This window comes from Phoenix dactylifera, chromosome 13, assembly GCF_051530095.1.
Source record: "Phoenix dactylifera cultivar Ajwa chromosome 13, Ajwa_hap1_PhDact_Kaust_v1.1, whole genome shotgun sequence".
Lineage (NCBI taxonomy): Eukaryota > Viridiplantae > Streptophyta > Magnoliopsida > Arecales > Arecaceae > Phoenix > Phoenix dactylifera.
In genome coordinates, this window is record NC_143202.1 from 28667467 (window position 1) to 28683856 (window position 16390).

The window sequence follows — 16390 nt, forward strand, 5'->3', positions numbered from 1 at the left end:
CAGCTGAAGGAAAAAACGTAGATCTCCTTCCCCTCTACGCAAGGACCTCGATTTCCAAAAAAGAAAAAGGTAAATATCCATCCCTATCTAGTCTTTTGATGACATTAGGCTATACAAAGGGTGGATATAGTCTAGAGGGGTCGGATAAGGGTTGTAGAGGTGGTTAAAAGAAGAAGAATCGGATTTTGACAAATTTTTCCGGCACTACGGAAAAACTGTGTCGAAGTCCCAACTTCGGCAAATTATTTAGGGGGTCAAACGGCCTCCGATGATGATGCATGTTATCTCTTGGGAATCCTCTGTGAGTGTAGAATGTTAGGTAAAAATTTCATCAAATTTGGAGTCCTGAAAGTGGATCAAAACCGGGATGAAGTAACCCACTGTCAGTTCGGGTTACTGTTCATCCGGGTGGAAAATAGGGGATTTCATGCCATAATAGGGTATTAAGCCCAGATTAAGCTAAGGAAGACCTTGTACTCGTGCAAGGGAGTCCCTAATACACATAAATGATGAGTTAATTAATAGAAAAAGAAAAAAAGAAAGAAAAGAAAAGATTTAGGGAACGGGGGAGTTGAATCAATTAAAGTTCCCTATATTATAATTGGCACGTAGATTATGGCCCTTGATACAAGACTAAATGTATTGTAAATGCATGTCACAGTTGGGCAAGAAGCTAGGGAACAAGAGGAAGAAGTTCCCCACTGCCTGCTGTAGATTTTTGGAGGCGTATCAGGGCTGTGCCGGATTGACAGGTGAGTGGGAGTCATGTACTTTGCACTATGAGCATCCTTAATTCATTTTCATGAATGTCGCCAAGTGTGAATTGATTCCACTTGAGCATATTGATTGATATTGTAGTAGATTCCTTTATAATCTTGATTCTCCATGCTTGATTATTCTGTACATGCATTTGAGGGAACATTGAGAGAAATTACGAGGGGTTGATGAGTAATCAAATTGATTCCGAATTGTGAAATGATTTCTTTTGTAAATTGATTTCATTTCCTCTATTTTAAAGACTTGTGAGTCGTAGCTTGATTATACTCTTTTATGAGTAATTAAATTGGTTCCAAATTGTGAAATAACTTCTTTTGTAAATTGATTTCATTTCCTCCATTTCAAAGATTTGTAGAGCCTTCTTAGTGGTATATTGAGTTGTATTGCACTTCCTTGACCCTCACTCCTAACCCTGATGTTAGTTTATGATTGAGTCATGATCGAGTGAGTGGTAGTCTTGATCATACTCCTTTTTAGTAGAGTATTGGGAGGGTGCATTATGGCATTTATGCATGGCTTGGCAGTATCTGCAGGACACCTATAGTCGATGGGGTTGAACATCGGCCTTTGTGCACATAGTAGCCTTCTGGGTGGGCGGAGCCCAGTCCCTTCCTAGGGGGGACACGGCCCTAGGCGTAGGATCGGCCGGTCCTACGACTTATATTCTGCTTGCCGCCGGGCATAGTAAGACCCCGCGAGGTGCAGTATGGCTTTCCGCGGATGTAGAATTCCCGCGAGGTGCCGTTTAGTATGTAGATGTGAGATGGATTTCTGTCCTGGATACTGGCCGGCATTTATATGATCAGTGTGGTGTCTTATCCTGCATATGCATGTGACAGTAGGGAGTTGTTGCTGGTTCGCCTGGGGCGTAAAACCCACCTCCCGATATGTAATAACCCCAAAATATTTTTTTTTTATATAAAAAAAGGATAGAATAGTCCTTTAAAATTGATATAAGGGGTAAAATTGGAAGGAATCAAAAGATAATGGCATAGTTGTAGATATGTTGAAGTGTTAGGGGCAAAATGGGAATTTAATAATATTAAACAAAGGTGAATAGTGCTTTGATGTGATTTAAATGGGGTGGTTGGTGGCTCACGGGAATGAAACCGAGAGAGAGTCACAGAGAGGGGGTTCTCAGGCGTGGAGGAAAAGAAGGAAAGAAAAGGAGAAGAAGAAGAAGAAGAAAGAAGAAGAGGAAGGGGATTCGAGGAGGAGGGGGATCCCGGTTGCACTTCCAGCTGAAGGGAAAAACGTAGATCTCCTTCCCCTCTACGCAAGGACCTCGATTTCCAAAAAGAAAAAGGTAAATATCCGTCCCTATCTAGTCTTTTGATGACATTAGGCTATACAAAGGGGGGATATAGTCTAGAGGGGTCGGATAAGGGTTGTAGAGGTGGTTAAAAGAGGAAGAATCGGATTTTAACAAATTTTTCCGGCACTACGGAAAAACTGTGTCGAAGTCCCAACTTCGGTGAATTATTTAGGGGGTCAAACGGCCTCCGATGATGATGCATGTTATCTCTTTGGAATCCTCTATGAGTGTAGAATGTTAGATAAAAATTTCATCAAATTTGGAGTCCTGAAAGTGGATCAAAACCGGGATGAAGTAACCCACTGTCAGTTCGGGTTACTGTTTATCCGGGTGGAAAATAGGGGATTTCATGCTATAATAGAGTATTAAGCCTAGATCAAGCTAAAAGGGACCTTGTACTCATGCAAAGGAGTCCCTAATACACATAAATGGTGAGTTAATTAATTAAAAAGAAAAAGAAGAAAGAAAAGAAAAGATTTAGGAAACAGGGGAGTTGAATCAATTAAAGTTCCCTATGTTATAATTGGCACGTAGATTATAGCCCTTGATACAAGACTAAATGTATTGTAAATGCATGTCACAGTTGGGCAAGAAGCTAGGGAACAAGAGGAAGAAGTCCCCTGCTGCCTACTGTAAAATTCTAGAGGCGTATCGAGGCCGTGCCGGATTGACAGGTGAGTGGGAGTCATGTACTTTGCACTATGAGCATCCTTAATTCATTTTCATGAATGTCGCCAAGTGTGAATTGATTCCACTTGAGCATATTGATTGATATTGTAGTAGATTCCTCTATAATCTTGATTCTCCATGCTTGATTATTCTGTACATGCATTTGAGGGAACATTGAGAGGAATTACGAGGGGTTGATGAGTAATCAAATTGATTCCGAATTGTGAAATGATTTCTTTTGTAAATTGATTTCATTTCCTCTATTTTAAAGACTTGTGAGTCGTAGCTTGATTATACTCTTTTATGAGTAATTAAATTGGTTCCAAATTGTGAAATAACTTCTTTTGTAAATTGATTTCATTTCCTCCATTTCAAAGATTTGTAGAGCCTTTTTAGTGGTATATTGAGTTGTATTGCACTTCCTTGACCCTCACTCCTAACCCTGATGTTAGTTTATGATTGGGTCATGATCGAGTGAGTGGTAATCTTGATTATACTCCTTTTTAGTATAGTATTGGGAGGGTGCATTATGGCATTTATGCATGGCTTGGCAGTATCTGCAGGACACCTATAGTCGATGGGGTTGAACATCGGCCTTTGTGCACATAGTAGCCTTCTGGGTGGGCGGAGCCCAGTCCCTTCCTAGGGGGGACACGGCCCTAGGCGTAGGATCGGCCGGTCCTACGACTTATATTCTGCTTGCCGCCGGGCATAGTAAGACCCCGCGAGGTGCAGTATGGCTTTCCGCGGATGTAGAATTCCCGCGAGGTGCCGTTTAGTATGTAGATGTGAGATGGATTTCTGTTCTGGATACTGGCCGGCATTTATATGATCAGTGTGGTGTCTTATCCTGCATATGCATGTGACAGTAGGGAGTTGTTGCTGGTTCGCCTGGGGCGTAAAACCCACCTCCCGATAGCTGTCTAGCATTTATGTTATCGGTATGGTGTCTTATCCTGCATATGCATGTGACAGTAGGAAGTTGTTGCTGGTTCGCCTGGGGCGTAAAACCCACCTTCCGACAGCTGTCTAGTGATGATTTACATATTGGTGTGGTGTCATATTCGATGTATGCATATGGCAGTAGGGAGTTGTTGCTGGTTCGCCTGGGGCGTAAAACCCACCTCCCGATAGCTGTCTTGTTGATGATTCAGCCTATTGACACCTGATTTATATGATTCAGTACTATGACCTGTTGAACATATTCATGAGTAGCATATATGTTGACTTGATTATTCCATATATGCTTCAGATGAGTTGATATTGATTGTGGTGATATTGATGATTTACTCCATATTCTTTATGTTGAGTTCATGTTCATCTTGTTATTGATCTTGAGATTTTACCTCGAGCCATGATTATATCTTGTCTCATGTGCATAGTACTCTCTACTCCACTCACTGAGTATTTATATACTCACTCCCCAGTTTGATATTTTTGATTGCAGAAAAGGTATTGTATAGAGAGGAGCAGGATTAGTGGTTGCCTGCTAGCTGTGCCGCTCCATAGTATAGTATAGTATAATGTAGATAGAGGTTTATACCCTTTTGGTGTATTATAAACCTTCTATTGTATATAGTGTATAGTTACAGTCATAGATCCTGTTGTGGATATGGGTTTGACCATGGATGGAATGGGAACCAGATTTTTATACATATGAGTTATATGCCTGAGATATTGTATTGATATATATTGTCCAGGTTCATTATGTGACGGATTATGTGATTGCTGCTCTGACAGGTAGTGTGTTGTATGTATTGAGATAATCCTGACAGGTCACTATAGGAAAAGTGATCATTTTGTGCATGCATCATGCCAAAATTTTCAGAATTTATTGATGATTAATAGGTAGTAGGGTTCTACGTGGTGGCTGGTGGCCTTATGCCTACCCGCACCCTAGGACCGTCGCGGCGGCCCGCCGGGAATGGGGCGTGGGTCGTGACAAAGCTTGGTATCAAAGCAAAGGTTAAGAAGAGTCCTGTCAGAGCAATAGGATGAGTCAGGATTAAGTATAGGATTATACTATGGAGCATAGAATTTTTCTGTATGTTATTTTATGAGTCATTTACAACTCAGTAAAATATATCATGACTCAATGTGCAGCGACCGTCCTCTCTTTTTGACTTTTTTAGAGAGATATAAAGAATACTTCCAAGGAAAATGGAGCCAGATATAGCATTGGATGCGGGTTCTGCACATGTCGAGCCCCAAATAGAAAAATCTCCTCCTGCTGATAGACGGAGGGTTGATGATCAAGGAGAGGTAGGAAGTAGAGATGCATTGATGGAACAGTTACTGGCGGAGAATCAGGCTCTGAGGGAGCAGATTGCTCGGGGGAAATCTCCTGCCCCGTCAGTAGTATCCATCCCACCTCCTGTACCTGTGCCAGGAAGTTTGGCCAGACGGGCTCTAGATAATGAGGGGATTACTGTATAGGAATTTCTGAGGCTCAGAACCCCAGAGTTTAAGGGGGAAGAAGGTGAAGATCCTCAGAGATTCCTGGAGGAGACTGAAAAGATGATACGGAGACTGCCCTGTTCTGATGCAAGAGCTATAGAACTTGTAGGGCTTACAATGAAGGAAGATGCCTGGGACTGGTACCAGAGACAAGTGGAGGACAGATTGTACAATAGGAATCCTCCAACCTGGGAAGAGTTCAGGCAAGCAGTGATGGATGAGTTTTTGTCTCCGGCTGAGGGGTAGAATTGGGCTCTTCAGTTTGAGAGGCTGAAGCAGATGCCCGGAATGAGCGTATCTGAGTACGCTCGTGAGTTCACTAGATTGGGGAAGTATGCTCCTTACATCATCCCCACTGAAGCTGCCAGGATAGAAAGGTTCAGACGAGGTCTGATTTCTCCGCTTTATAATGCAGTACTGGCAGTAGAGGTCCCCACCTTGTCTAGGCTGATTGATAAAGCAAAACAGTGGGAGACCAGAAACAAAGAGGAAAGAGCTGAAAGAGAACAGAGGAAAATGAGTATGGGGAAAGGGCAAAGCAGTAGAGATAGATCTAAGGGAGTAGATCTCTCGGAGGGCCCGATGGAGCAGTCTGTACGCTCAGCTCCACCTGCCCCACGTAAGAGGAAATGGAGGGAAAGAGGTCAATCACAAGATACTTTTCTACCATCAGTACCTCGTCCTCCAGTCACTATGGCCAGAACTGAATCTAGGTTCCAATCATGGCCAGTATGTGGCATATGTGGGAAGCAGCACCCTGGCAGATGCAGAATGGGTCAGGGAGTGTGCTACAGATGTGGACAGCCGGGTCATTTTGTCAGAGAATGCCCGCAGGGTGCCACCCAGCAGTTTGTGCCTTTGGCATCCTATCCTTCTGTGCAGATGGACAGGCCTAGTAGTAGGGAGCCTGTAGGCAGAGATAGAGGTCAAGCACAAACATCACAGCAGAGTGCTGGACCATCTCAACTGTCAGCTCCAGTAGGCAGAGGGCAAGGAAGGGTGTTCACGGTAAATCCACAGGAGGCACAGGCATCAAATGCAGCTGTGACAGGTATGCTCCTCATTGATAAGATTAAAGCTAGAGTGTTATTTGATTCTGGAGCTACCCATTCAGTCCCCTTATTTTGCTAAAAAGTTAGCTAAGGATAAGATATTAATGCATATTCCCTTAGCTATTAGTACACATGTAGGGGATAGTATAAAAGCGAAGTATGTGTATCCTACCTGTGTGGTAGAGATAGAAAGTAAAACACTCGCAATTCATTTGATTTCCAATACCACACCGAGCAGAATATGAAGAGTAGATATACTCATCCCTTTGAGTAATCAGGTAATTTACTCTCTTTTAAATTCGAGGACGAATTTTATATAAGGGGGGAGGATGTAATAACCCCAAAATATTTTTTTTTATATAAAAAAAGGATAGAATAGTCCTTTAAAATTGATATAAGGGGTAAAATTGGAAGGAATCAAAAGATAATGGCATAGTTGTAGATATGTTGAAGTGTTAGGGGCAAAATGGGAATTTAATAATATTAAACAAAGGTGAATAGTGCTTTGATGTGATTTAAATGGGGTGGTTGGTGGCTCACGGGAATGAAACCGAGAGAGAGTCACAGAGAGGGGGTTCTCAGGCGTGGAGGAAAAGAAGGAAAGAAAAGGAGAAGAAGAAGAAGAAGAAAGAAGAAGAGGAAGGGGATTCGAGGAGGAGGGGGATCCCGGTTGCACTTCCAGCTGAAGGGAAAAACGTAGATCTCCTTCCCCTCTACGCAAGGACCTCGATTTCCAAAAAGAAAAAGGTAAATATCCGTCCCTATCTAGTCTTTTGATGACATTAGGCTATACAAAGGGTGGATATAGTCTAGAGGGGTCGGATAAGGGTTGTAGAGGTGGTTAAAAGAGGAAGAATCGGATTTTAACAAATTTTTCCGGCACTACGGAAAAACTGTGTCGAAGTCCCAACTTCGGTGAATTATTTAGGGGGTCAAACGGCCTCCGATGATGATGCATGTTATCTCTTTGGAATCCTCTATGAGTGTAGAATGTTAGGTAAAAATTTCATCAAATTTGGAGTCCTGAAAGTGGATCAAAACCGGGATGAAGTAACCCACTGTCAGTTCGGGTTACTGTTTATCCGGGTGGAAAATAGGGGATTTCATGCTATAATAGAGTATTAAGCCTAGATCAAGCTAAAAGGGACCTTGTACTCATGCAAAGGAGTCCCTAATACACATAAATGGTGAGTTAATTAATTAAAAAGAAAAAGAAGAAAGAAAAGAAAAGATTTAGGAAACAGGGGAGTTGAATCAATTAAAGTTCCCTATGTTATAATTGGCACGTAGATTATAGCCCTTGATACAAGACTAAATGTATTGTAAATGCATGTCACAGTTGGGCAAGAAGCTAGGGAACAAGAGGAAGAAGTCCCCTGCTGCCTACTGTAAAATTCTAGAGGCGTATCGAGGCCGTGCCGGATTGACAGGTGAGTGGGAGTCATGTACTTTGCACTATGAGCATCCTTAATTCATTTTCATGAATGTCGCCAAGTGTGAATTGATTCCACTTGAGCATATTGATTGATATTGTAGTAGATTCCTCTATAATCTTGATTCTCCATGCTTGATTATTCTGTACATGCATTTGAGGGAACATTGAGAGGAATTACGAGGGGTTGATGAGTAATCAAATTGATTCCGAATTGTGAAATGATTTCTTTTGTAAATTGATTTCATTTCCTCTATTTTAAAGACTTGTGAGTCGTAGCTTGATTATACTCTTTTATGAGTAATTAAATTGGTTCCAAATTGTGAAATAACTTCTTTTGTAAATTGATTTCATTTCCTCCATTTCAAAGATTTGTAGAGCCTTTTTAGTGGTATATTGAGTTGTATTGCACTTCCTTGACCCTCACTCCTAACCCTGACGTTAGTTTATGATTGGGTCATGATCGAGTGAGTGGTAATCTTGATTATACTCCTTTTTAGTATAGTATTGGGAGGGTGCATTATGGCATTTATGCATGGCTTGGCAGTATCTGCAGGACACCTATAGTCGATGGGGTTGAACATCGGCCTTTGTGCACATAGTAGCCTTCTGGGTGGGCGGAGCCCAGTCCCTTCCTAGGGGGGACACGGCCCTAGGCGTAGGATCGGCCGGTCCTACGACTTATATTCTGCTTGCCGCCGGGCATAGTAAGACCCCGCGAGGTGCAGTATGGCTTTCCGCGGATGTAGAATTCCCGCGAGGTGCCGTTTAGTATGTAGATGTGAGATGGATTTCTGTTCTGGATACTGGCCGGCATTTATATGATCAGTGTGGTGTCTTATCCTGCATATGCATGTGACAGTAGGGAGTTGTTGCTGGTTCGCCTGGGGCGTAAAACCCACCTCCCGATAGCTGTCTAGCATTTATGTTATCGGTATGGTGTCTTATCCTGCATATGCATGTGACAGTAGGAAGTTGTTGCTGGTTCGCCTGGGGCGTAAAACCCACCTTCCGACAGCTGTCTAGTGATGATTTACATATTGGTGTGGTGTCATATTCGATGTATGCATATGGCAGTAGGGAGTTGTTGCTGGTTCGCCTGGGGCGTAAAACCCACCTCCCGATAGCTGTCTTGTTGATGATTCAGCCTATTGACACCTGATTTATATGATTCAGTACTATGACCTGTTGAACATATTCATGAGTAGCATATATGTTGACTTGATTATTCCATATATGCTTCAGATGAGTTGATATTGATTGTGGTGATATTGATGATTTACTCCATATTCTTTATGTTGAGTTCATGTTCATCTTGTTATTGATCTTGAGATTTTACCTCGAGCCATGATTATATCTTGTCTCATGTGCATAGTACTCTCTACTCCACTCACTGAGTATTTATATACTCACTCCCCAGTTTGATATTTTTGATTGCAGAAAAGGTATTGTATAGAGAGGAGCAGGATTAGTGGTTGCCTGCTAGCTGTGCCGCTCCATAGTATAGTATAGTATAATGTAGATAGAGGTTTATACCCTTTTGGTGTATTATAAACCTTCTATTGTATATAGTGTATAGTTACAGTCATAGATCCTGTTGTGGATATGGGTTTGACCATGGATGGAATGGGAACCAGATTTTTATACATATGAGTTATATGCCTGAGATATTGTATTGATATATATTGTCCAGGTTCATTATGTGACGGATTATGTGATTGCTGCTCTGACAGGTAGTGTGTTGTATGTATTGAGATAATCCTGACAGGTCACTATAGGAAAAGTGATCATTTTGTGCATGCATCATGCCAAAATTTTCAGAATTTATTGATGATTAATAGGTAGTAGGGTTCTACGTGGTGGCTGGTGGCCTTATGCCTACCCGCACCCTAGGACCGTCGCGGCGGCCCGCCGGGAATGGGGCGTGGGTCGTGACACGATAGCTGTCTAGCATTTATGTTATCGGTATGGTGTCTTATCCTGCATATGCATGTGACAGTAGGGAGTTGTTGCTGGTTCGCCTGGGGCGTAAAACCCACCTCCCGACAGCTGTCTAGCATTTATGTTATCGGTATGGTGTCTTATCCTGCATATGCATGTGACAGTAGGGAGTTGTTGCTGGTTCGCCTGGGGCGTAAAACCCACCTCCCGACAGCTGTCTAGTGATGATTTACATATTGGTGTGGTGTCATATTCGATGTATGCATATGGCAGTAGAGAGTTGTTGCTGGTTCGCCTGGGGCGTAAAACCCACCTCCCGATAGCTGTCTTGTTGATGATTCAGCCTATTGACACCTGATTTATATGATTCAGTACTATGACCTGTTGAACATATTCATGAGTAGCATATATGTTGACTTGATTATTCCATATATGCTTCAGATGAGTTGATATTGATTGTGGTGATATTGATGATTTACTCCATATTCTTTATGTTGAGTTCATGTTCATCTTGTTATTGATCTTGAGATTTTACCTCGAGCCATGATTATATCTTGTCTCATGTGCATAGTACTCTCTACTCCACTCACTGAGTATTTATATACTCACTCCCCAGTTTGATGTTTTTGATTGCAGGAAAGGTATTGTATAGAGAGGAGCAGGATTAGTGGTTGCCTGCTAGCTGTGCCGCTCCATAGTATAGTATAGTATAATGTAGATAGAGGTTTATACCCTTTTGGTGTATTATAAACCTTCTATTGTATATAGTGTATAGTTACAGTCATAGATCCTGTTGTGGATATGGGTTTGACCATGGATGGATTGGGAAGCAGGTATATATATATGTGCAGATCAGTTGTGTGCCTGTGATAATGTATTGCTATATATTGTCCAGGTTTATATGTGACAGATTATGTGATTGCTGCTCTGACAGGTAGTGTGTTGTATGTATTGAGATAATCCTGACAGGTCACTATAGGAAAAGTGATCATTTTGTGCATGCATCATGCCAAATTTTTCAAGATTTATTGATGATTGATAGGTAGTAGGGTTCTACGCGGTGGCTGGTGGCCTTATGCCTACCCGCACCCTAGGACCGTCGCGGCGGCCCGCCGGGAACGGGGCAGGGGTCGTGACACCTCCTAAATATTAGAATTTGTATGCATACCTTTCCAAATTGATATTTACATGCATCCCTTATAAAATACTATTTCTATATAAATACCTTTAATATAGCGATTCAAATTGGTGAAAGAATTTTATTATTTTTTTATTATCTAATTGTCGAATCAATTTTTTTCTTGTACAATATTTTTTGTAAAAAAAATTCAGGGCAAACATTAAACTAAAATTTGAGTATTAAAATAAATTGAAATAGGCAAGAATAAAATTAAAATTTTTTGCGTGTAAACATTTCTAATATGTTAAATTGCACGAATACCATCATAAAGTTTTTATTTGCATATATACACTTATCAATATTTTTTTATGTTTATCCGTTAAAGGTATTTTAGTCATTTTTAATTTTAAACTACTAGTTTCTCAACAGCATTAAATGGTGTGGACACATATGCAAGAAAAAAGAAGAAAAAGAGTATACACACAAAATAAGTATTTTATAAGGATATACATGCAAATATCAATTTTGGGAGGATATTTTTTATGTAAATTTTAATATTTAAGAGGATATATACGCAAAAAACCCAAAAATTTATTTGGTATCCCACAAAAATATATTTATTAATTATGTAAAATATATTATAATAAAATATTAATATATTTATTTATATATTAATTATTAATATATCTAACAAAAATATATTTATTAGTTTTATAATTATTAATTTTATAAAGATATATTAAATGTTATTATAGAATTAATGCTTTTATTTATACCTATAATACATTATTTTAATAATAAAAAATATTTTGATTAGGGAAATAAGGCAAATACAAGTAATATATTAAATATTTTTAGTATATAAATATAAATTACAATAATATATTTCTACTATAATTTAAAATTATCATTGAATAATAGTATAACAATAATATGATTAATAATATATTATAATATAATATTTAATATTAATTTAATCAAATATATATAATATTGATATAATATATTAACAGTATATTGATATACCAATTTTTTCTACTAGAATAAGGGGTATTTTTGTCATCAATTTTTAGCCTAGGATCACTACCCTGGGATGATCTTAGATTTTCGGCCTTAAGGGCATGCATCCCATCACTAGGTTGGCTGGTGATTTAAAGGGTAGGAGTAATTTGGAATCAATGCCATGTAGGATCACTATGGTGCAATCAAACACAGTAATTTCATCATCTCCACTCACCCTTAATTTTGGGATGATCACCTCATACCTAGAGGTGCAAATGGATTGAGTCAGATCGGATCATGAGTGATTCCGACTTAACTTGATTCCTTATTCGGGTTCTAATGTTGGACCCAGACCCAATCCAATAGAAGATCGGGTCAGGTCGAATCGAATCTATTGCTAAAATTCTAACCCAACATGTCATTCGGGTCAGGTCGGGTCTATGCATAACCCAGTCCCAATTCAAAAATTTGAGTCTAGAGTTGGGTCTGATTCGGATTAGGGTCGAGTCCAAATAAATTTAAAAGGGTATGATTATGTCTGTAAAACAGAAAGTAGCCTTAATGACTTTTCTTTTAAATATTGAAGGATAAAAAACCACAAATTAGATAATATTGACTGGCTGCAAAAACAACATGCAGTGCCCATCAAATTAAATTATCTGAAAAACAGTCATGTCTTCATACTTGAGCCTTTTTGAGGCTCAATTGTTACTTTGTTGTTACAAATGCTTATTATTCTTTAATAAGCTTTCAAAACCAAGCAACAGAACTACACGAATCATTCTATATTTCGAATTGGTGCTATAAACTCGAGATGCAAAATACTGCTCACATACAGGATATGCACATCAGTCTTAAGGTATAACTTAGATAACAATACGGGTTCAGACTTTTTCGAGCCCAAATAGTTTACCGAGTTAGGTTTGGGTCGGCTCGGGTCGTAGGGTTGGAAACCCCAAATTGCCTAAAATTCAAACAAGGGCGGGTTGAGTTGAGTCGGATCTGAATTCAGTAAATCTAGAATGGGTCTAGATTTAGAATCTGACTTGTCCTCACAGGTCCTTCAAAATGGGTCGAATCAAGTCTAAGCAGGTAAAGTCGGGTCGGATCATGGGTCAACCCAGCCCATAGTCTTGCTCATACAAAATGCTTCCAATCGAGTTGAGTCGAGTTAAGTAGCTAGTGGCTCAAGCTCAGCTCAATTCAAAATATTCGGACGGGAAACTCAATTCAAGATTGATCAAATTTTAACATCCAAATTTGAATTCGACTAGATCGAAAAAAATAATAACTCGAGATCGACTCGACTCGCCTCGAATATCGATTGAGCCATACTCGAGCTCAAATTCGAATCTTAAATATAATTTAAAAATAATTAAAACAAAATATAACATAATATTATATTTTAAATTAAAATAACATATATTATAAATAAAATATAATTTTATTAAAAATATATAAACTTGATTAGACCTGTGAGCCTTCGAGCTGAGCATTTTGCTATTCAAGCTCGGCTCAAAAAATGTTCGAGCTACTTAAGCTCGCTAATAGTTGAGTTAAGTCAAGTTCAAGCAGTTCGTGAGTTGCTTAGCTCATTTGCACCCCACTGCTAACGTTGAAAATGCAAGTGACTTGATGACAAAGATTTTTTACCTATAAATCCTTGACTAATCCTAACTTAATACTAATTCTGAAAATAATATTGTTAGAGGGGAGGGGGGCAGAACTGGCAGAACCAAAAGAAAGAGCATATAAATCCCCGCTGAACTTTTCTCTTGGTACTCTCAAGATTAATGAAATTCTACTTAAAAACAAGACGAAAAAAATGTTGGAGGCAGTGAATAAAATAACTGTGAGATGTTATAGAAAAATAACTGTTTTTTTCAAACTTTTAATTCCCATAGCAATCCTGATTTGGTTTCTTGAGATTTAAAATATCTAATTTTTTATTAAAACAATCTTTGCAGTGCTAGTTGGAAAAGAGTTAGGCCTGTTTGGAATTGCTATTGGTAGTAAAACCTTTGAAGTAGTAATTTTGAGTAGAGCTTCGGAAAGTAGAGTTTCTATAGTAAGTTGTTTGTTATTTGGTAATCACATTTCTAAAGTGCCATAAAATTTTAATTAGTGTTTGGTAACCAAATCGAGAAAGTACTTTAGGTATGATAAAATCACAATAAAAGATATTGCATGGTATTATACAGTAGAATATAATAATAATATATTAATATATATGAAAATATTATCACATGGTATAATATAATTATAATATAATATAATGTAATGTATATTGTAATATAATGCAATATAACATAATATAATATAATATTATTATGATATTAATATTCATAGTTTAATAATATAATATAATATAGTAATATATTATTATATTATAATAATAATAATATAATATAATATATTTATACTATAATAATATGATGTGATATGATATGATATAATAGATATAGTTTTGAGATTTATTCATGGGTATTTTGGTCACCAGCAAAATTTCATCAAAGCCAAAATAGCTTTTCGATATGTCCTGAAAAGTATTTTTGCAAGAAGCTCCATGAGTAGACCTTTTCAGCTTTCTGATAAAATAAAAATAGTTTTTTGATTTTTTACCAAATACTACTATATCATCCAAAATATTTTTGGAGAGCTAAAAAGGACTTTCGGACTCTTTAAAAAATTTGCCAAACAAGGCCTAAGAGAGAAAATTTTCTTAAATTAGGATTTTTATAGTTTTATGCATAATAAAAGTTTCTCATTCTCTATAATCCAAATCCATAGTGGTTTTGTTGATCATGGTGAATCAAGGCCTATTCCATATATGTCACACCCCTCTATTTAGTAACCAAGGCCTATTCTCATCCTTTATAAAAGTTTCTTAAGCTTGAATCTTAGGTAGTACATCCCTTATTATATAGGCATGGATAATTAAAATGCGGAAGGATTGTCCATGGAGGCCGCAAACCTAATCTGAAGCTAATCCGAAGGACAAAATTTGGACATGGAAAATAGACTAAATAAACTGTTGAGTTGGGTTTAGGTTTCGAAGTTTGACATGATATTTTATCGGAATAGGTTCAGATTTTGGTAAAAATCCATATCCAAGAACTTGAAACCTAACCTGATTATATGCATGCATATAACCATATTGCACGTACTCCCACATATAAATATACAAATACATGATTACAATAACCTGTCTTGTTCCCCAAATGCTAATTCATGCTATTTCTAGTTTTCTTTTTACAATATGTTTGTTGTGGTTTAACTTTTTTGCTAAGTTTGATTATTGTAGGATCTTTTCCATGCTTCATATTCTTTGATTGCATGTGAATGCTTAAGTATTAAAGCAATAGTTGAGTAGATAGCCTCTTTTAGATCCAACTTTTATATGTTTTATATCATTATATTTTTCATGTTTTACGGTTTATAAGATTACATATTAGATGCATTAAATAATTCAAAAAATAACTCAAAATTATAGCTAAATAACTTGTTAAATACCTAATCTTTACTTGAAACTTGACCTAGTATCTAACCTTTTCTAGGTCCAATGTTGTTTATAGATATAAAGCTCCTTTTGCATTTGAATCAAGTAAAAATATTTTGGGTTTGGCCATAGATATTGTTGTTGCTGAAGACTGGCTTGACTTAAGTGTCGAGTAGTGGAATATGCTATAGGACTTGGTAATCAGCTGCTCAAGTTGTACAAAGCGGCAGTCTGTTTGAGGCTGCTTCAGGAACGTTGATTGTGTTCAGGGTCTTGGTTCATGATTGGGCTCCAAATTGAAACAACAAAGGCAAGAAAGTCTTCTTGCCGAAGAGTGTCCAACTGGAGATCCTCTGATGCCTAAGTTGGGGTGACACTCAGGGAATAGAGGAGATTCTTTGGGAGTGACAGTACAATAGTCTGTTAGGGCACCAAAGTATGTACCTGAGAGGTCCTCTTAAGAGTGGATAGTATAGGCTTAGGGTAGCATCTATCATCCAGAAATTCTGGTACGTGGGTCAGCTGTGATTGGCATGCCACTGCATGTTCTAATAATTAGGCGTGAGTGTTTCACACTCGTATCATGCCCCACACATCAATTTTGGAAACCATAGATGATCATGGCTAAGGTATTGCTAGTTGTGGTGCATTTTGAAATTCGAAGAACTGCCTGAATGCTTCTAGGTTTGCCACATGGCAGACTCTGGTTGGCAGTTCAGAGGCTTCGTGGAGAGATTTGGTTGGTCGTCTTCCTATGTAAGCTGTGGTCGGCTCAAAAGCACGTCAGATATGATCAAACTCCAACCAAATCCAACTTGCTAACATTCTAAAGTGCAGATGGGTCCCACTTTCATTCTCTTAAAAATAATAATATATAAATCAATTTAAAAAATTTATGAGGAAATCATTAGAACCTAATCCATACCAATTATTTATAAAAAAATTTCTTATATATAAAATCTTTAATAGCAGGCACTTGTATTTGCATCTGCATTCTAAGTAGTTTCGGTTAAATTTTTAAAATTACATACTGCATAAAAAGGTATAATACATTACGAATAAGCTGCTAAGGTTTGGGTGCTTGTACGATATTTCATAACTTGCAATAAAATATTAGGAATCTGAA

General features: G+C 38.2%; 1 long non-coding RNA gene across 1 annotated transcript; it reads left to right on the forward strand.

Moving 5' to 3' along the window:
- The first annotated feature begins 1882 nt into the window (after nt 1-1882).
- On the forward strand, nt 1883-5711 carry LOC149751485 (uncharacterized). The gene is made up of 2 exons (XR_016398211.1): nt 1883-2083; nt 2676-5711. It is a non-coding gene; the product is annotated as an uncharacterized LOC149751485 (long non-coding RNA).
- Nucleotides 5712-16390: the final 10679 nt, after the last annotated feature.